Consider the following 22957-nt stretch of genomic DNA (forward strand, 5'->3'; position numbering starts at 1 on the left):
GACTGCAGACAACGACCGTCAAAACGCTGGCAGCGAGCGGATATATACGCCGCAGCAGGGGGCGAAGGTACGCGCGGTCTATCGCTTCAACGGAAACTGAGCGGCGAATGCGCATAAAGGTCAGAGCCGTGTGGAGATAAGAGACGGTGCGGTCGAACGAACGACGAGCGCGGTTGTTGGCAGCGTAGAAGTGCGCCCCCCCCCCCCCCCCCCGCTCCTTCCGGTGCTGGCTTCCCGCTTCCTTGCTTGCGCGTGGGAGAGATGAGACTGTGCGGACGAGCGACGAGCGCGGTTGTTGGCAGAGAAGTGCCCCCCCCCCCCCTGCTCCCTCCGGCGCTGGCTTTCCGCTTTCTTGCTTGCGCGTGGGAGATTGAGTGCGTTCGCTCTCCGTGATAGCGCGCGTCCCCGCACGCTGCCTCTGGGGCATACGGCGCGCGGCGAAGATTTTATCTATACGGAACCTCACGGCGACGGCGACGCCGACGGCAGAAATCCGGTTGAAGTGTCCATATAATTGCTATCGCAATAAAAGTAACGGTTCGAGACCGGTTCCTTGCAGTACACCGGAGGTTACAGTAGGATTAGGAGAGTCATAGCTGTTTGCCGTGATGTACTGCTTTCGATTTAATAAAAAGCACTCAATCCACTGGAGCACATTGGGGTGGATGTTAAGGGTTTTCAATTTTAGAAGAAGGCGGTGAGAGACGGTGTAAAATGCTTTTTTGAAAGTCAAGAAAAATGCAATCTACGAAAGAGTTGCGATCGAGGATGTTAAAGAGGTCTTTAGTAAAAAGGAGGAGCTGGGTTTCACAAGAGTTACCTGATTGGAGTATATTACATGTTCTAGAAGCTTACAAGGAATGCTGTTTAATGTGATGGGTCTATAGTTTAAGGGGCTGGATAAATTACCTTGCTTGGGAACTGGTACCACCCTCCAGTCATGAGGAAGCTGGGAACACTGCAAAGACTGAGTAAGTATTTGTGACAGGATTATTGATGAATATGTCTCAGTGTGCTTCAGAAACACGGCGGTGATTTCATCGGTACCAGGTGAAGAAGATGGCTTCAGTGCCTGTATTAGTTTGGCAATACCAACCCAGTCAACCAAGATTGGAACCATCATAGGAAAAGAAGTCACTGCAGGCTTGGGGGCAATGCACGATACGTGTCATTCGAGAATGAGGCTACAAAATGGTTTTGAAGAACAACACAACACCGATTGCTTGGTATGATATCACCTTGCTCATCGCATAGCTGAATTTCCTGTTGTTGTTTTTGTGGCCCAGTCACAATACTCCAAAACATCTGTGGGTTGGACTGTAACAAAGATGGAAGTGTACAGGTAAAGAAATTGTCTTTGGCTACCCTAAGTGCCTGTTTATACTCAAACAGGGTGCTGTGGGACATTGCCCACCTTTCACTGCTATCATAAAGTGACGCACTACGATACAACCTCTCTTTCTTCTTGCGAAGGCGGTTCACTGTAGACGTATACCAGGGGGAATGGAAAGAACAACGAACACTGCGCCGTGGAACATAATTATCTATTAATAATAAGACTTGTTCTTTGAAGATAGACCAATTCTGTTCAACTGAACGCTGTGAAAAGCTGCGTAGGAATTCATGACAAAAATCTTCCAATTCGGCATTAATTGAGTCGAAGTTAGCCTTCTTGTATTCGAAAATGACTTTAGTAGAATTGGCTTTCCGTACAGATTTGATGTCGCACTTGAACGATAGTGATAGCTATGACGGGGCAGATGGGTTAAACTGCAAATATAATCCGGCTCAGTGGTTAGAATTAAATCTAACAGATTTGAAGAAGTGGTGCGCGTGGGCAGTTTCACAAGCTGCGTTAAATTGAAGTCGTTACACAAGTTTATGAAGCGCGAGGTGAGTGATGTGGAAGGGCCACTGCTTTTATCCCATCGGGGAAATTGAAATCGCCAAGAAGAATGATAGGAGAGGAAGGTACCTAACAATAACATTGTGTAAGGCATCGTGTAGGTCATCGCAGAAGTTGGATGAGGAATTTGGCGGACGGTAACAAGCACATAAAACAACATTTTTCTCGCCTAAGCGAACACATGCGCACAATAATTCCAAGAGGCACATGACTGGGATGATATGGGAGGGCAGGTGTACGGAAACTGCGATTGGAACGCCCCCACCTATTCGTGATTCACGGTCAGACCTGTAGAAATTGAATGCACTTGCGCATTCAAGAATTTCACTATTCCGCACTTTGCTCGAAAGCCATGTTTCACATAGGGCGACAACATCGGCAGCACAATCACCGATAACAGAAGACAGTTCCTCGCGTTTGCGCATTACGCTTCAAATGTTAGCGAAAAGAAAACGAACGCTTCTTTTAGTACTGTCATTTCTGCCCAAAAATTGCTATGTGCTGTTCCCATTACGACTCTGAGGGGCATCGCGGGAAGTGGTGCAAGGTTTCGGACGTGAGGATGTACTTTCGTTTAATTCACATAATTCACTGACACTATCAGTTAGAGGGTAATAAACAAAACATTTATTGTTTATGTATAATTTGTTATACCGCAGTGAATATTGCTGGCCTGTTGCTTTACCATATTCGAGAAGTTTCTTGCACGAGTTGCGTGTCGTCTTACGGAAATCTTCGCTGATGCTTACACATGATGTTCTCAAATGTTTCTTGCTTGCAACAATAGAGTCCTTGAATTTATTAGAAGAAAACTTCACAATTATCGGTCGAGTGATCAATGTGATCAAGTGATTATATGTGATCAATTTTTTTAGTTGACTCCAGTGTGGAGAAAGCATCATGATAATTTTTGTGTAGCTTGTTTTTTTGTTTTGTTTTTGAATTGATCAAGTGGCAGTCCCATGATGCTAAGTAACTCATGTGAATTCATGTAGTGATAATCATCAGCTTTCGTATTGCAGACAAAGAACACATTTCTTGACCCATTGTGCGCTCTCCCATTACTCGCACGATTTCCCAGAGTAGTCTACCTATACTGACTTGCTTGACCTCCACTATAGTGTCTTGGGAAAACGCGGGGAATGCGAGAGAGGGAAATATCAAGACGATGAGCAACACGAGAACAAGGTGAGAGCAGAAGGCAATGTTTCGACAAGAGGACTTGTCTTTTTCAAGGCGCCTTGAAAAAGTCCCCTTGTCGACACGTTGGCTCCTACTAGAGCACTGCACGGGCTCGGGCTTACTCGGGCTTACCCGAAAGCCCGGGCCGGGCCGCGTAGGGCAGTTTTTTCTCGGGCTCGGGCCGGGCTCGGGCACGGCATGTGCTTTTTGACGCAGGCCCGGGCCGGGCTCTGAATTTCTGGTGGTGTGCATGTAACGTGCAGCGAGTTATCCTCGCGCGTCTTGACTCTGAAAGACCTGTTGCTCCGGCGCAGCTGGAAGCTAGCAGTGCTACTCCTGTGTACTTCTCTTTTCTTCTTCCGTCGTATTTTGCGCTGTTGGAACAGGATGTAAAAGTCCAGAGGATGCCATTGTATTCCTTACCTAAATCAGTGTAATCAATGCTTTCAGCGCGGTGCAAGCGCGTTCGCGACTTGCTGATTCTTCAAAGGCAAATTGGTAAAACGATGACTGGTAAGATAATTCATCACGCGGCTGAAATATGGCACTGCGTCCATCCATGATGGCACGCATGTTCTCAACCGGTCGCCTAGCAGCAGCGCATTAGGCTGCACCATGGAGGACCGAGAAGCATTCTTTCTCCATTTACTCCGTCCATGCGCTGCGCTCACGACCGGTCGCGGCTGTGCTTCGGCTATAGTGTACTGGAATACGGTTGAGTGGGACGAGCGGCTAGGGCGGCGCATGCTTTGCAGTGAGGCGCCCGACGTGGAAAAATACTGTGGCGGCGCTGCGATAGAAGTGGATTGGGCCGCATCAAGGTCGCACCGTTGGAAACTGCTGGCTATACTGCTCGGCAGCGTCATTCCTACTACTTCGCGCACTGGTATTTGCGTTGAGACCACTCAAATGGTGTTTGTAATTGCATATGACATGTCATTATGCCTTAAGAATAAATTTCTTTCGTTCTCTTCATTATTTTATTTTTCTAAATGCCGCTCGGTGATCTTTTCCTGTCTCGGGCCGGGTTCGGGCCGGTTTCGAGCCGGGCTCGGGCCTGAGGTAAAGGGGTGGCGGGCCGGGCCGGGCGGGTAACGCAGAATACTTCCGGGCCCGGGCTGGTCTCGGGTCTCGCCATAAAACTTTTGGTCGGGTTCGGGCGGGTAGCCCAACGCAAAAACGGGCCCGAGCCGGGCCCGGGCTGAAAAAATCGGCCCGTGCAGTGCTCTAGCTCGTACTATAGTTTCTTGCATTTTGAAATACAATTCTTTCCTTAAACAAAATCACTAATTTGACACTTCTCATACTGTCAGTACCGTGAACTTCTGATACTGCGCATTCACCGTTTTTGCCTGTTGTTTCTGACTAGAAATGTCTTCTTTAATTTAGAGCTTAAATTTTACCTTTGGAGCTTACAGAAAGGCTTGTCATTGCATATCAACAGGTAAACATATTTCATTGAACATTTGCAAAGATCCAACAGGACATTGATGAAAGAAGCTTGCAGTATGATTCGACTGAATGAGCCTCAAAAATAATTCATCCCAATTGGTAAATTAAAGCACATCTAAGTATGATGTACAACATATGTTACGCCAATGTGGTGGGTTGGCTTGCTTTTACAACAAAATAATCAGTACGCGAGAAACTTTTTTTCATACCCTTTGTAGACACCGATTTAAGGAAAAGGAGCTAGAGCTGGCCTCTTCTTTTACTTGCGAGTCTACACAACAAAAATTTGTGCACCAGCTGCTTAGTGGTATTTGAGATTAAGCCAGGATTGCATATGTACATGTTGCTTAAAAAATTCAAATTTTAAAATGCTCGCTGGATCCTGATGTGCATATCTGAGTTTATGGATACATGTAAAAGAGTCAGCATCAAGTGCAAGTGAACGGTGCCACAGGCCCGGTGTCGATCATGCAAGTGGATTCGCTGCACAACTTTGTGACCAGATAATATATGTCACATGAAATGGCATGCAAGGAAGTGTTGAAAATATTGCACAGTTAATAAAACGAACGCCTGCGCGATGTGGGTTCGTGCACTCGATTTTGTCTCTATTAGGTACTCGCCCGTTGATTGCTTCCCGGCACAGAAATACCCGGCACAGCATCAGGCTTCAATGAATTTCTGCTGTGACCTTTATAGAAGCAGGATGGTTCAAAGTGCAATGAAAAGATTCTATGACTTGCTTTTAGATTCGCCAGTACAATTCTGTTTGCGCTGGTCCACCAGTCCAGCAATTCCCTATTACTGAGTGGAAACCTGAAATTAAAAACACCACTCAGCATGTTCATTGTCTTTTTTCTTTATAGCTTTGCAGACAAAGCAATAGGTTAAAAAATCGCACTGCTGTGATGCTTCTCAAACGATTGCGATGCATCACGACAGCTGTCTACTCGCGTGATGTTCTGAACAAGATAATACTGCCACGTGTACTTGTTTATCTTTTACCGGTGACAGCTCTTCACCGGCTAACAAATGTTATCGTTATCGCTCGGCGCAGGACGCGCCTGTATCGGAAGTTTCTAGAACGTTATCGATGCTTCTTTCCGTTGCCTCTTTTCACCGACGCTTATGTTATCTGATTGTATGACCGACGCGAATTGTCTAGAACTTTCTGGAAGACCCGCGGGCATCAGGGATTAATCTGGAACCTTCGATGACTCAGGTATAAAAGCCGACGCGTTTTGCCGCTGATCAGATTTTCGACGATCGCCGACTGTGTTCGCCGCTATCGTTGTGCTTTGAGTGTAGCTTGCTTTTGTGGGCACAGGTTCGCCCAATAAACAACCAGTTTCGTCATACACAGTTTTGCGACTGTTTTATTTACCGTCACTACTACGTGACAATACACTCGTTTACTTACATGTGAACGGAAATGCCAGAGCCATTTGGAACTTTAGTGTTGCACAAATGGCCCGAAAGTGCCATCGCGTTAGTCGATGTCGTCGCGTGATCACATCTAAAATCTAAACTGTACCAAACGGAACCGCCACGCATCCGAAAGCACAAATAAAAGACCCGAAACCGAAACTCGCGCCATGCTTTATTGAATAAATGCCTACATCGTGAATTACTTAAATTACGCACTTACAAGCTCTTTCTGTAGGCTTAATTTTCACTCATCACTTTCATAAAGCCATCAGGTATTTGTTTTTTTAATGACAAAGGATAAGGCGACCTATACTTGTTTTCAGCTCTTTTAATAATAATTGCGCCGGCCACATTGACAAGTAGCAATAGGGCAGCACTCAAGCCGTTCCCCCTTTTTCGGCCCAGCTTTGCCTGTAGAGATGGTTATACTGTTACGTGTAACTGATGCCCAAGGCTATTTACAATGTATTTACATGGAAGCCAACGGAGGCCAAGATGGCGACGGTATATCAAGCGGGAACACGTCGTCTTCCTCCACTTCAGTGCAGCCACACTGTGGCGGCTGTTCCGTATCATCACCCGCGGCAGTAGAAACACCGTCCTGGTGCTTAAGCTACACATCCGCGGTGAAAGGTGTGTGGTATGGCTTTAGTCTCGCTACGTGAACGATGTCACTTGCAGCTGACGACGACGCTGAGGGGTCGGTGGGGATGATTTCATACGTGACATCGGTCACTTGTCGTACCACACGGTATGGACCAGTGTAGCGCGACAGCAGCTTTTCGGAAAGGACCACACGGCGGATGGGTGACCAAAGAAGCACCAGAGGACCCGGAGAAAAGTGCACGTCGCGATGGTGGCAATCATAGAGGCGTCTCTGATGCTCCTGTGAGGCCTCGATGAGACGGGTGTGGGCGAGCTGGCGCGCCGAGGCGGCGTGTGCGATCGCGTCGCGGGCGTGTTCAGTGGCTGAACGTGCGTGTCAAGGGCAACGCGGGTTCTCGGCCATATACGAGATAGAATGGTGAATAGCCGGTGGTGTCGTGACGCGATGTCACGCGAACGTCACATATGGTAAATGAAGATCCTAGTCGTGGTGGTCGGCCGCAACGTACTTCGACAGCATGTCGGTGATGGTCCGGTTGAGGCGCTCCGTGAGGCCGTTGGTCGGTGGGTGGTAGGACGTGCTGAACTGGTGCTTTGTCGCGCAGGAACGGAGGATGTCCTCGACGACTGTTGAGAGAAAGCTACGGCCACGGTCAGTGAGTAATTGGCGTGGAGCACCATGCACTAAAATGATGTCGTAGAGAGTAAAGTCAGCGACGTCCGTAGCACAACTTGTCTTGAGGGCTCTGATGATTGCGTACCGCGTAGCGTAATCAGTAGCGACGGCGACCCATTTATTTCCGGAGCCCGAGAGAGGAAATGGTCCAAGAAGGTCTAGACCAACACGGCAAAAGGGTTCAGGTGGGATGTTGATTGGCTAGAGACATCCAGCTGGAAGTGTGGAGGGCTTCTTCCAGCGCTGACAGTCTGGAACCATGCCCGTGGAGCTCCGTCGAGGTATAAAAGAACGTTGGTGATGCATCGTCACTGGCACACCTCTTTGCCACTGCGCACGTTCTCTGCGCACACTTCCAGCGCCTATAAAAAGCCTCGTTACCAATAAACGTTGTTCACTGTTGTATGCTCGTGTCTGCACGCTTCAGTTGGCAAGCATAATAGTCAGATCGCACCTGTGACTGGTGCTGGCACGTTCGTATAAGCGGAGCCTGTCGTCGACATCAGGACTGCCGACTCCGGTGAAAACACCAGAATCGCGAGGGGGGGGGGGGGGGGGGGACGGCGACGTAGGTCGGAGCTGTAGGCGGAGACGCTTGCGTAGATGAAGTGCCAGCAGCAGGAGCCGATGTTGCAGTGGCGCCGTTGCCACCGCTGCGAAGCTCCATGACGGCCAGGGGGAACGTCCGCACCTCCACCAAATACTGGTAGTTGTAACTGATACCCAAGGCTATTTACACTTTATTTACAGGGAAGATAACGGAGGCCAAAATGGCGATGCTATATCAAGCGGGAACCCGTCGTCTCCCTTCTCTTCAGTGTAGCCCCACTGTGGCGCCTGTCCCGTATTGATATAAACTGGATGGGTGCATGGGACACGGCCAACTACGGCGACCCGATATAAAGAGCAGTACCACGACCACCACCATCAACATCATTTCGTGTTTGTTGTACCGTCTTTTACTTGTGCATTACAAACGAGAAGTTCATTACATACACGCGTATGTATTAGAAGCATGATACATGTTCAGTGCGCACCGAAATGAAATATCTCTGATAGCCATACCCAGCGGCAGTCTAAAGTACTCTGGCGCCCCAGATACATTCAAATTGTCGATGCCGCAACAATCTATAGCACCAAATTAAGGTATACCAGGTAGAAATTTTTACATGTCGGTGTGAGGCGTTAGTAAACGTGGGAGGCGTGAGCAAAAAAAGAAAAATTTAATTTGACACATAAGAAAAAGTTAGCACAGAGGTTCGCGGGTATCATTTTATAGTTCCGTGAACAATCAGTCTCAAAAACGAGAATGATAGAAAATGCGAAATTGAAGTTTGCATCCAACGTAGCATCCAAAGGAGTCGAATGCTCTCTGTCTTGCCGGTGAAACGTGCTCTTGGAGGGTTACGCTGCGCCCTACCCGAAGTGCAGCCCCAGGTGGCCGCCTGTTTCGCCTACAGAGCCACAAACCCCTGGCCTATATCCCAGCAAGCGCAGTACATCGCTGTGAAGGGCGAACCTGTTTGTTCTGTTGGTCAGCGTCAGTCCTCTACAAGTGTCACAAGTGGTCATAAGAACAGTAGCGATAAGCTTTACAGCCTCGTTATCGTCTTTATATTTGCCTTGTGCTTCTTCAAGTGGTCTGTTTTACGTATATAAACTGCGATGCAGCGTGGTAATTGCGAACTACGGACAATACTCCACGTTTTAACGTTCGTTTTCTTATTTTACCAATTACGTTTGCGAAATACAAATAGGAATTTCGAGACAGGGTCTCAAGTGGACCAAGTCTTGCCGAAGGGGTGGTGGACGGGGGGGTGGGGGAGTAGGGGGTGGCGCAGAGGCGGAAGGAGGAGGCTGTCAGTGCAAGGAGATGCGAGTCTGTACGTACAAGCTGCAAAAACATCTGTTTAGTTCTATTATGTCACAATTTACACCATGGAAGGTGCAGCGGTCACCTGGCTAAAACGAGGCCATTCCACGCCAGATCAACCAGCGTTTTTCGACCGTCACAGAAATAGCTGAAAAAAATTGATGTTTATGTTGATGTCCAAAACTCATTATCCCCGTTTATTTTTCTGGCCAAACATTTTCTAGCATCTTGGCGAAAATTCATTGTTCTTGCCCAGCGGTCATCAGTTAAGATTTTTTTTCAAAGGCACATTGTCTCATCCAGTAGTTCAAGTGGTGTGTATGGCAAGAAAATAAGTGATGTGACTGCCAAAATAATGAATATTGACGCGAAATAAGTTGGCAGGTGATGGCACTGGCCCCTTGAGGCGAGAACGACGAAGTTCGTGGTTGCGCGCGCGCTCTCCCAGGTCCAGCCATTGCTATAAAGGCTGACGTGATTTTTGCCTATCTCTTGCTGGACAACTATTCTAGCTGTGCTAGCTGGGTGACAATATTTCAAATATATGAATACTTTGGGTACTATGGCACCGGAAAAAGCCGGTAAAATTGCAAAGTTTGAATCTCTTTCTCAGAACGCGGGCAAATCCAGAAGCCACAAAATGAAGATATAATGGTAGCCCGTTTGACATAGTAAAGCTGAAAGATATTTGGAGCTTTGAAGGTCCAGCCGATTGCCTGAAAAATAACTGTAAAGTTATAATTTTTTATAAAAAGATTCGTGTTCAAGGTCAGAAAAGTAGCTTTGGTGGTAGACTTAAAAATGTGTGATATATCATTATATAACACTACATGCCTGCTATTTATGTGAGAAGTTACCAAAAGGTATTACTTTTTAAACGCGAAATCTATTTTGATTTTGTTTTTGTGCCAGCACCGGCTTCTCTCTGGTGTGTGCCCAAGCGTGCTGGCCTTGGATGCAGACGACAAAGCTGGACTCGTCTGCAACGCAGTAGACAGAGAAAAGGTGGCATGGTCTGCGTTTTATTGCGAAGAGACGCACGCTCTAACGCAATGCGGCTTGTGCTTGGTGCACGTGTGCCAGGTGGCCATGGAATATCAGCATGTGTTAAATTCCCCAGAGAGTCCTGCAGAGTTAAAATGTAGGTTTCATGCAGTATAAAAAGAAATATTTTCACTTAAGTAGCCAGTAAATCCAGAAATCAAGAGCGCTGATATTGTTCACGCAACGCATTTGAAAAGATGTCGCGCGGCGATACAGCGCGACATATCAACATGCATGCGACATGTAGTGCAGTGCGACATGCAGGGAGCAGGACAGTTTGTGCCCTGCTCTCTGGAATTGCCATCAGACGATGCGAGTACAAAACACCTTCATAATTACTACTGAAAGTTTACACGAGCGTGAACAAAGTCTTCTGGTGTTGCGCGTTACCGCTGTTCGACAGCCCGAACATGTACGGCTATAAAATTCATCTGTCGCCTGTTCGGGATGATGTGCTCAGACATGGATTACGTCCAATTCTCGCATTCATGGAAAGAAAAAGAAATACGAGTCGAGGCTGTGGCAGTGGACGTCACTTGTCTTCATATGATTTTTTTTAAATCCAGTCACAGTTTCTTGAACAGTTTCTCGGGCTCATTTTATTAACAATCTCTCCTTAGTAGACGGCAAGGCTTCACATATTTATTCCAGAATGGGTGCTTGCTGGGCTAGTAGGTTCATTGCAACTTATGTAACAGCGAGCAAAAAAATAAGGAAATAACGACGATAGAGACATAGTGAAAAGAACGCTGACTTCCAACTGTTTATTCATCTGACGATGCTAGGCATGTGTACAAATACGAAGCGCCAGCAGGAAAGGAAAACAAAGAAAGTAAGGAATTAAGGAAAGAAGCATCAGTCATCATGAATGGCACCAGGTGATATCACCATAGACCCTATCACCAACCATCTACACACCTTAGTTCTTCCTTGGTCAGTGTTAGTGATGGCATGCTTACACACCTCTGCCCCGCACAAGCAGTCTTAACTGCCTCGATTATCTCTCTGATGCACTGATATTTGTGTCGAGAAACAATCCCGCTTTTCTTTTTCAACTTAGACATGCATGGCTTGGTACGAAGAAGCGTAGTCTTACCACCACATTTACGGCTGTGTAAGCCAAGCTGGCCCCGATTGCCGTCATTTATATTGTTGTTGTGCTGTTTTAGTCTGGTGTTATAAGTGGTGTTATAACCCGACTACAAATAAATATAGAGGTACTGTGAACGGTTATAGCCTACAACAAAATTAGAACCACCACAAAAAGAAAACCGTTCTATGTTCATGACAGAGAAGGCAAAATAGAATGTGCAAACGAGCTGTGAATGATTATAAAAAGGAAAGTTAGTTTATTGCTGGCTATTCAGCCAAAAAAGTAAAGAAAAAACTTGATATTTGCCCGGCCCCTCTAGTGAAGTCGAAATCGAGTCAAGTAAGACTTTTGCTCAAAAGCCAGAGTTGTCCCGCTAAAGTTGAAAAGGGTGGTAAGCCAAGATACAAATCATGATATGCACGTGTGAAGTGTCGCAACATTGCTACACGTAAATTTATTCGTTTTGTGCGATGTTCTCTGAAGCGAACCGCGCATGAGTGTTGCCTGTCGCGATTTCTTAGGTACTTAGATCGAGAAATTACATCAAAACAACTTTTAAAAGCGAAGTTTTTCTTTGCGAATCTCGCCGGGTTTCGTGACTGCGAATCTCGCCGGGTTTCGTGACCGCGGGTGTTGAGACGTGGCTTTTCTCGAGCCGAAAAGGACAGCCGATCAGAATTGGGTTCCTTGTACCACCACCAAATGGCGCTCGCCTGCGTGCATCAGTGGAGGCGAGCGGATCCGTCACAGGCATAGGTGTCCGTACAAGTTAGAGGAGTTTTGAGGAAGAGAACAAATATTAAGGAGACGTTGGAATAGGAAGAATGTATAGCATACCTGTGTAACTCAAGCAGACTAGGTGACTATTCCTTAGCGTCCCATTTCGAAGGGCACGCCAATGAATCATCGTCATCAGCGGCGCCAGCCGTGTGGGGCAAAGATAAAAAAAAACGATCCAGAAAGCTCACCTTCATGCATACGCGGCAGCGGCGGTGGCATTGCATTAGCCTCTCTAGAATGCCCGAATAAAGCCTTCCGTGTACCATTGTGCGGACATTCAATAAACACAAACTCGTGTTTGGACTCTCTGTGCACTCACAAAAGGCTTCGCTATATGTGAATTACAACTGATTGGATCTGCGGCATTTTTTTGTACACACACGCCTGCCTTCTTTCTGAATCTATTTCTGCACTTTTTAGGATACATAATTGGTTCAATGGCGGGAAGCTATGAAACAGGCTTCAATTTTGTGTCAAGACATACGGCGTTATCGTGAAGTGCCAACACGAATATGATAAAACTGGTGTCACGCATGCGATTTTGGGCAACCTTCAGTTTCAATATGTGGTCATAAGTGCGAACACCAAATATTCAGCGATACATTATTCGAAATGAATTGTTTAAGATTGTTTGACGCAAACGGCTTGCATAGAGAAGAACGTTAATTCTTCTTGTGGTTTACTGTGCCCAAGCGCACAAGCTGTTTGTGCAGACACCTGACAGATGCCTTTATTACGAACGAGAACTGGATGCTTCCTTTCGGTTCTTTACAAATTTGCTTTTGCTCAGAGAAAGTCATACGCACGTAAAAAAAAAACAATTGTAAGGTGCTTATAAAAAGGTGTGACAAAAAATACTTGTTCAAATTTCAAAATTCTGGGATATTACTTGCCAGGACCACAATATGGTAGTTTATGAGGCACTCCGTAGTGGGGGAAGGGGGGCTCTGAATAATTTTGACCACCCGGTATTCTCCAGCGTGCACTAAGCACACGATCGCTTTTTCATTTCGCCCAGGGAGAAATTCGCTCGTGAATGGAACCCGCCACCACGAGCTTAGCAGAGCAACGGGTAAAAGTCCAGTTGCCGTCACTGATAGGAATAAATGTTTACAATACAATACTTGCGTCTCGATGGTGCAATTGAGCTACTCATGTGATACACGCAAGAGTACTAACACGTAAACACGAAATGTGCACAGAACTGCTGTTTGTGTGGTCATGTGTGCGTCAATTGCCCAGCACAACTCGTCCCACATCAAGGCATGCCAAACCGTGGAAGCTGGACAGCGCTCGCCTTCCTGTGTAGTCGTTTGTCTGCGTTGCTATCATGGATAAGCACCAACTCGCCCTGTTCGCCACCCTTGTGCAACTCAGGCTGTCTTATTTAAAATTTATCACATGATATAATTTCAACATTTCATATCTGGCGCAAATTGATTTATGGAGTGCATCCGCTATAGATGGGAGTGCATATTTAACATCAATGGCAGCACCTCAGACAGAAATGGTATATTTAGCATATCCCATTTGTTAGAGAGGTCAAGAGAGAGAGAGAGAGAGAAACGTAAAGGAAAGACAGGGAGGTTAACCAGAGGTTATCTCCAGTTGGCTACCCTGTACCAGGGGAGGGGTAAAGGGATGCGAAAGGAGAGAGAGATAAAAATAAGTAAAAGTAAAAAAAACAAACAAAAGAAAATCACACACACACACACAAAACAGAACCGTTTCTGCAGGCACTGTCACGCAGTCTCCGAAGGCGATCTCGGGTTGCATAGTGTGAACGTTCCATCCTACGTAACACAGTGCAGAGTCACAATTTGTCACTGAGTCCGGTGTCTCTCAAGTAACGCAGCAGTGCCTTCAGGGCGGCTCGTGCCGTTGTTTGTGTAGGCCAGTTTCCAAGGATGTTCTTTTCTGTTAATGGGCGTTTGTCCAGTTGATCTATTGTCCCTGAGAGAGCTGCTCTCTGCGGGTTGAAATGAGGGCACTCAAAAAGAAGGTGTGCGATTGTTTCATTACACCCGCAGAATTCACAAAGTGGGCTATTGGTCATTCCGATAAGAAAGGAGTACGCATTTGAAGATGCTACTCCAAGCCATAGACGGACTAGAAGTGTGCAGTCCCGTCGTGGAAGGTTGAACGGAATACGGAGCTGTAAATTAGGGTCCAGGGCATGAAGGCGTGCACTTGTAAAATCGGATGAATTCCATTGTATCAATGTTAGCTCACGCGCAAGCGCGGAAAGTTTTTTCGCTGCGTCGGCTCTCGAAAGAGGAATGGCAACGCAGTTGACACCGTCATGGGCAGGTCGGGCCGCTGCGTCCGCTCGATCATTGCCATGTATGCCACAGTGACTAGGCAACCACTGATATATTATGTTGTGCCCTTCATCAACTATTCGATGGTGTACTTGTCTTATCTCTGCGACGAGCTGCTCGTGTGATCCATGGCGCAGTGCTGAGAGTAAACTCTGGAGGGCTGCCTTGGACTCACAGAAGAGAGAGGTCAATGTTCTTCTAAGATGATACCACCTAAACAAATCAAAGTCTTTTGAAATGTAATAATAATAATGGAGTTTTACGTGCCAAAACCACGATCTGATTATGCGGCACGCCGCAGTGGGGGACTCCGGAATAATTTCGACCACCTGGGGTTTTTAACGTGCATCTAAATCTCTTGTGAATTGTACACCAGCACTGAAATTATTCAGCACACCTGCACTGTTTTCTACACTGGTGATGTGAATTCCACGGCACGTCATTCTTTCACCGGTCGCTCGTCGGTCACACATGGCGACTGTATTTACTGGGATGGATCTTAAGGCTGTTTCACTTGGGCCTTTCGGGCAAGTTAGCAAGCGAAACTCCCCTCTTCAACGGTCACTTTCGCGTCGCGGAAAACGCCACCACCGAATCGATTGCTCCAAGACCGATTCCTGTTGTTCGCTGCTGACCAACCAGAATGTGTGCGGAATCTGCCTCTGAATGCGTCACTTCAGCTATGCCACTACGTCACATACTATTCCCGCAACGCATAGACTCCAACAAGGGCGCAGGCAGATCTTGCACGTGTCTCTTGTCTTGAAGCACGAAATATGCACCACCAAAACCACTGGCGAGCCATATTGCTCGCTCAACCGTGCCAAACAAGTGGCACCTGAGCTTCAGAGCAGTGCCGCCGTCTCAGCTTCATGACACGTGAGGGATACTTGCTTCACCGGTCCTCTCCTTCAGTGTACGCCTGTTCACGCGTAATGTCTAGGCTATAGTGGCTCATGAGTAAGCACAGCGTATTTTTGCTGTGAGTATCGCTTAGCCCACCAAAAGCTTCATTTTTAGTACTTTAAGCTAAAGTGTTTACAAGAAATTCCCAATATTGTACGCTTTTCTTTCTATCACGATGGATTTCTTCCCTTTATTATTCTCTAATATTCTATTTTAATGCTTTTGAATCGATGCAGCAGTAATCAGCCAGTAATTAATACCTCTGCCCTAGCGTTTGTAGTAAAAACATGTGCCATAGGCTGACGACAGCCATCGCTCACCTTCAGTGTCATAGTTATGTTATAGACGTTGTCGATGTCATAGGGACTTAAAATATACGCTCAAATTCAGCATCACCGTGGATTATGCTCTCTCTTCAAAGAAGAATAACTGTTAAGCAGAGCACCATGTGAGTCGAGCGAATTATGCTAGTCTGGTCGTTACATGTGTTGGCCACCTGAAACCTTAGTCTCTACCAAGTCTCTGCGATACATTTTGAAGTGTATCTAAAGAGTTATTTAGTAATACAATTTTTTTATTTTTAGCCGAATTTATTTCGCTTGAAATATTTAAAGGGACTGACAACCAATTTTACGGTAACCGTTTTTTATTGCAACGGAAAGCTTACCGGTCAGATTGTCCAATTATAGAGTGGCAACGCGGTGAACGCCGGGTAACACTTTTTATCAAAATTTTTCTGTATAATAGCGATTATACGCCAGCATTGGTGGAAAGCAGACGCCAAGCGCGGTCCGGTACGCGCGACGACAGATGACGCAGCTGTGCTTCTAAGTCGTCGTCTTTTATGATGCTTCGACAACGGCAGCTAGTCGAAAGCGCAAAAGTGCGCAGAGCAGACGCGAGCATAGGCAGCCGCGACCTATCACTGGCCTCTCCCAATTTACTTTTCCTGTTCGCATCGACCGGTAGCAAGTGGTAGGATGTGCCTGTAGTGCTATTATTGTAAGTAATGCTGGCTAGAGCACTGCACAGGCTCGGGCTTACCCGAAAGCCAGAGCCCGGCCCGGCCAGTGGGCCGGACCGGGCCGGGTAGCACAGTTTTTTCACGGGCTTGGGCCGGGCTCGGGCACGGCGTGTGCTTTTTGACTCGGGCCCGGGCCAGGCTCAGCTTTTTTGACGCGGGCCCGGGCCGGGCTCGGGCTTTCTGGTGGTGCATGTAACGTGCAGCGAGTTATTCTCGGGTGTCTCAACTCTGAAAAACATTATTTTTCGGTCTCGGGCCGGCTTCGGGCCGGTTTCGATTCGGGCTCGGGCCGGGCTAGGGCCTAAGGTAAAGGGGTGGCGGGCCGGGCCGGGCGGGTGACGTAGATTTTTTCCGGGCCCGGGCCGGGCCTGGGTCTCGCCATAAAAGTTTTGATCGGGCTCGGGCGGGCCGCCCAACGTAAAAACGGGATCGGGCCGGGCCCGGGCTGAAAAAATCGGCCCGTGCAGTGCTCTAGTGCTGGCACCCATTCGCAGCACAATTAGTCGATGACTTTTTGTACCGCATAGGGAGACCACTGAAATCGGGGCACTCACTCGCGAACTCACGCTCGTAAAAATGTGCGCCACCACGGAATGGGGGACGCCACTCCACTCGTAGCCGCGAAGGCAACGCCGGTCGTCAGGGTGAACGTTTTTCAATCGTAATACTGACACGTATACATGTTTATCTTTCACCGGTGGCCGCTTTCTACCGGCTAACAAATGATTTTAAACGTTATCGCTCGGCGCAGGACGCGCCTGTATCGGAAGTTTCTAGAACGTTATCGATGCTTCTTTCCATTGCCTGTTTTCACCGACGCTTATGTTATCTGATTGCATGACTGACGCGAATTGTCTATAGCTTTCTGGAAGACACGCGGGCATCAAGGATTAATCTGGAACCTTCGATGACTCAGGTATAAAAGCCGACGCGTTTCGCGGCTGATCAGATTTTCGACGACCGCCGACTGTGTTCGCCGCTATCGTTGTGCTTTGAGTGTACCTTGCTTTTGTGGGCACAGGTTCGCCCAATAAACAACCAGTTTCGTCGTACACAGTTTTACGACTGTTTTCTTCAGCGTCACTACTACGTGACATCTGGTGGAGGTGCTAGTGCGTTCATGCAGCGAACGCCCCCGCAAAGCCGCGATCCAAGCCCAAAACCGGAGGACAACGCCAACGTCACCAAGGACCAGCGAGCTAGCCGTAGCCAGCAAGGACTTCTGCCGGAGTACGGACTTCTTCCCGAGAAGACTACAGCGATCAAGGTCAAGTCAACGACCTCAATGGCAGCCCCAGCGTCCCCCATCCTGCTGCAACAACCTCGGAAGCCCCCGACCTTCCGTGGATCATCGGCTGAAGACCCTGAAACCTGGCTGGAGACATACGAGCGGACCGCGACGTTCAACAAATGGAGCGACGACGACAAGCTACGCCATGTCTATTTTCGTTGGATGACGCTGCTCGGACCTGGTTTGAGAACAGAAAGACCACCCTGGTTACGTGGGACCTTTTTCGTGAAAACTTCGTGAGGACCTTCACGAGTGTCGTACGAAAGGAGAGGGCAGAGGTTCTCTTAGAAACCAGAGTGGAATTGCCGAACGAGAACATCGCGATCTTCACGGAGGAGATGACTCGCCTCTTCCGCCACGCCGACCCCGACATGTCTGAAGAAAAGAAAGTTCGGTTCTTGATGCGGGGTGTCAAAGACCAACTATTCGCCGGATTGATGCGCAACCCGCCCAAGACTGTCGCCGAATTTCTTTCCGAGGCTACAACGATCGAGAAGACGCTTGAAATGCGCGTCAGGCAATACAACCGCCGTGCCCTGACCAACTACGCCGACGCTCAAGCGCTAGGCGCCGACGATCTGCGCGAGACCATCAGAGCGGTCGTTCGCGAGGAGCTGCATAAGCTCTTTCCCAGGTCGCAGCCTCACGTGGCATCTATCGCCGACGTCGTCAAAGACGAAGTTCAGCGCTCACTTGGAGTTCCCGAGGTGCAGCCACAATCGCCGCAACCCCAGCTGGAAGCGCTGACCTACGCCGCCGTCGCCCGTCGTCAAGGGCCCCCTCCGCGCTCGCGCCAGGGCCCCGTAACGCCGCAGTTCCGTCGTCCACCGCCGCCGCCGCCAGCACGCCCGCCCGTCGCCCAGCGCAGCTACCAGAGGAAGACGGACATTTGGCGCGCCCCCGACCACCGCCCGCTCTGCTATCACTGCGGGGAAGCCGGCAATATCTACCGCCGATGCCCATACCGCGAGATGGGCCTACGAGGGTTCCCCGTCAACGCGCCGCGTCCCGATCGAGGTGAGCGACCGCGCGACATCGCCGACTACCTCGCCGGAGCCCAGTGGCAACCACGACGATCCTCACGCTCGCCGTCACCAGGCCGCTACATCTCGCCGCATCGCCGTCAGTACAACGGTCCCACCCGGGGCCGATCTCCCAGCCCTTACCCGGGAAACTAAAGGCAGCAACCGATGGAGGTGCGGTTGCTGTACGACGCAATGCCGAAGATCCTCCGACGCCGCCGACGACGACGATTCGCGATTCATCACGACGAGATATCAGCACGCCGCCTAGCAACAGCCTTGACAACACTTCGCCGCCGAAAGAAGACCTTCCGACGCGACGTAGCAGCAGCAGAGCAAGCCGACGCAGCCGTGATCCGACGCCACGAATTAACCGCAACACCAGACGCCGGTCTACCGATCTAGACGTGCTCATCGATGGCCATAACGTCACCGCTCTCGTCGACACTGGAGCCGACTATTCCGTCTTCAGTGACCCGTTCGCCGCCAAGTTGAAGAAGGTGAAAACAGCCTGGCAAGGACCCGATATCCGGACAGCAGGAGGCCACCTCATAACGCCGACTGGAATCTGCACAGCGCGAGTCACGGTAAACAACCGCACTTACCCGGCGAGCTTCGTAATCCTGCAGCACTGCTCCAGGGATGTCATCCTAGGCATGGACTTTCTAAATCAACACGGTGCAGTCATCGACTTAAGGTCCAAATCGATAACGCTTTCAACGCACAACGCGATACCACCCGATACAAGCATAACTTACCATGCCTTGAATGTGCTTGAAGAACAAGTCACCGTTCCGCCTCGCTCCAGCGTAATGATTTCCGTCGGTACCGAAGTGCCTGCAGACATGGACGGCGTCATCGAGGGCGATCATCACTTACTGCTCGACCGTGAAATTTGCGTCGCTAGAGGCATAGCTGAGCTACGTGCAGGGAAAGCAAGGGTGATGCTCACGAACTTCAGCCCCGAATACAAGCACATTAACAAAGGCACCACGGTCGCCTACATCGACGAAATAGTACAAGCCAGCAGTGCGTTCGCCTTCACGGATTCCAGTGCACCTGCAACGATGACTATAGTACCTGAACCAATTTGCGACGTCAATCAGAACCTTCCCAGGCACAAGAAAGAACAACTAAAGGCTCTGCTCCTGCAATACGAGGACTGCTTCTCGTCGTCGTCAAAAGTTCGACAAACCCCTGTCGCCAAGCACCGCATCATAACCGACGAAAATGTCCGGCCACTCCGTCAGAGCCCGTATCGAGTTTCGGCGCGCGAACGCGAGGCCATAAGGCAACAAGTCGACGAAATGCTACGCGACGACATCATCCAGCCGTCCAAGAGTCCGTGGGCGTCCCCGTGGTGTTAGTGAAGAAGAAGGATGGAACCCTACGTTTCTACGTCGATTATCGTCGCCTCAACAAAATCACGAAGAAGGACGTATACCCCCTCCCACGGATTGACGACGCCTTGGATAGACTCTACAACGCAAAGTATTTTTCGTCGATGGACCTCAAAACCGGCTACTGGCAAATCGAAGTCGACGAGAGGGACCGGGAGAAGACTGCGTTTATAACACCAGACGGACTGTTCGAGTTCAAGGTCATGCCGTTTGGTCTTTGCTCGGCGCCTGCCACTTTCCAACGTGTCATGGATACAGTACTGGCAGGCTTGAAGTGGCAGACTTGCCTCGTCTATTTGGACGACGTCGTTGTGTTTGCCTCAAGCTTCGAGGAACACCTCCGGCGCCTTGAAACAGTTCTTCAAGCAATCAAGACCTCCGGACTCACGTTGAAGCCAGAAAAGTGCCGCTTCGCATATGAGGAGCTCTTGTTTTTGGGCCACGTCATCAACAAGTCTGGAGTGCGCCCCGACCCTCAGAAAACTGCGGCCATCTCCAACTTTCCTCCGCCCGCTGACAAGAAGGCAGTGCGTAGATTTCTTGGACTGTGCGCCTATTACAGGCGCTTCGTCAAGAATTTTTCACGGATCGCTGAGCCACTGACGTATCTCACGAAGGCCGACGTCGAGTTCAAGTGGGAGACGCCGCAAGTCGAAGCATTTGAAGAACTGAAGCGACGCCTGCAATCGCCGCCAATACTTGCGCATTTCGACGAAAATGCCGATACCGAAGTCCACACCGACGCAAGCAGCGTAGACTCGGCGCCGTGCTTATGCAGAGGACTGACGGACTAGAAAGGGTTGTAAGTTACGCTAGCCGGTCGCTATCGAAGGCGGAAGCAAATTATTCCACAACGGAAAAGGAGTGCCTCGCCATCATCTGGGCTACATCAAAGTTTCGCCCCTACCTCTATGGCAGGCCCTTTAAAGTTGTAAGCGACCACCACGCCTTGTGTTGGCTAGCTAACATGAAGGATCCTTCAGGTCGCCTCGCACGATGGAGCCTGAGACTTCAAGCATTCGACATAACCGTCGTTTACAAATCCGGGCGAAAGCACGCTGACGCCGATTGTTTGTCTCGCGCCCCCGTCGAACCGCCGCCACAAGACGACCAGGATGACGACACTTTCTTGGGACCCATCATTGTGCCGAAGGCGTTCAGGCGAGGATTGGCGTCGTTCTTCTTGCAAAACGACATTCTCCTAAAGAAGAACTTCTCGCCTCTCCGAGCCAACTACCTCCTCGTGGTACCCTCAGCATTGCGTCCAGAGGTTCTGCAAGCTCTCCATGACGACCCAACGGCTGGACATCTCGGTTTTTCCCGCACTCTCGCGAGGATACAAGAAAAATACTACTGGCCTCGCCTCTCTGCTGACGTCGCCCATTACGTAAGGACATGCCGAGACTGTCAGCGACGCAAAACACCGCCGACAAGGCCAGCCGGGCTGCTACAGCCGATCGAGCCACCTCGCCGACCGTTCCAGCAGATCGGGATGGACTTACTGGGGCCTTTTCCGACGTCGACGTCCGGGAATAAATGGATCATCGTAGCTACGGACTACCTCACCCGCTACGCCGAAACAAAAGCCTTGCCCAAAGGCAGTGCCGCCGAGGTAGCCCGTTTCTTCGTTGAGAACATCCTCCTGCGTCACGGTGCCCCGGAAGTCCTCATCACCGACAGAGGTACGGCCTTCACGGCTGAACTAACTCAAGCCATCCTGCGATACAGCCAGACAAGCCATCGCCGCACCACCGCCTACCACCCGCAGACTAATGGCCTCACCGAGCGCCTAAATAAGACCATCGCCGACATGCTGGCAATGTACGTCGACGTCGAACACAAGACGTGGGATGCCATCCTTCCGTACGTGACCTTCGCATACAACACGGCCGTGCAAGAAACGACGCACATGGCGCCGTTCAACCTGGTCTACGGAAGGGACCCGGCAACGACGCTTGATGCCATGCTACCGGACGTCACTGACGAAGAAAATCTCCACGTTGCCACCTATTTGCAGCGTGCCGAAGAAGGTCGACAGCTCGCCCGCCTGCGCATCAAGAACCAGCAGAGAACCGACAGCCGACACTACAATCTTCGACGACGCTACGTCGAGTACAAGCCCGGAGACCGTCTTTGGGTCTGGACTCCGATACGCCGACGAGGACTTAGCGAGAAACTCTTACGTCGCTATTTCGGACCATATAAGATCATCCGACGTATTGGCGCACTGGACTATGAGGTCGTGCCAGACGGCATTTCGCAATCGCAGCGGCGCCGCGCACGACCCGAAGTCATCCATGTGGTGCGTCTTAAGCCTTTCTACGCCCGCTGACGAACTTAGGTACTTTGTTACTTTATTTTTTTTTCTTTATTACGCGTTGTTTTGTTTTCGCTTTCACTTTTGTTTGTAGCATCGGGACGATGCTTTTTAAGGGGAGGGTATTGACACGTATACATGTTTATCTTTCACCGGTGGCCGCTTTCCACCGGCTAACAAATGTTAAACGTTATAGCTCGGCGCAGGACGCGCCTGTATCGGAAGTTTCTAGAACGTTATCGATGCTTCTTTCCATTGCCTGTTTTCACCGACGCTTATTTTATCTGATTGCATGACTGACGCGAATTGTCTAGAACTTTCTGGAAGACACGCGGGCATCAGGGATTAATCTAGAACCTTCGATGACTCAGGTATAAAAGCCGACGCGTTTCGCGGCTGATCAGATTTTCGACGATCGCCGACTGTGTTCGCCGCTATCGTTGTGCTTTGAGTGTACCTTGCTTTTGTGGGCACAGGTTCGCCCAATAAACAACCAGTTTCGTCATACACAGTTTTACGACTGTTTTCTTCAGCGTCACTACTACGTGACAATACACATAGGATAAAACGCTAACCCCTACGTAATAAATAGAAAGCCGGCGATCTTAAACCATAATTATGGTACACGTAAAGCAA

At 49.2% G+C, this 22957-nt stretch overlaps 1 protein-coding gene across 1 annotated transcript in view; it reads left to right on the forward strand.

Annotated features, from left to right (window-relative positions):
* Positions 1-22957, forward strand: part of LOC119441337 (uncharacterized) — a 63728-nt gene that overhangs the window by 40248 nt on the left and 523 nt on the right. The window lies entirely within an intron of this gene.

This window comes from Dermacentor silvarum, chromosome 2 (assembly GCF_013339745.2).
Source record: "Dermacentor silvarum isolate Dsil-2018 chromosome 2, BIME_Dsil_1.4, whole genome shotgun sequence".
In the NCBI taxonomy this organism is placed as follows: domain Eukaryota; kingdom Metazoa; phylum Arthropoda; class Arachnida; order Ixodida; family Ixodidae; genus Dermacentor; species Dermacentor silvarum.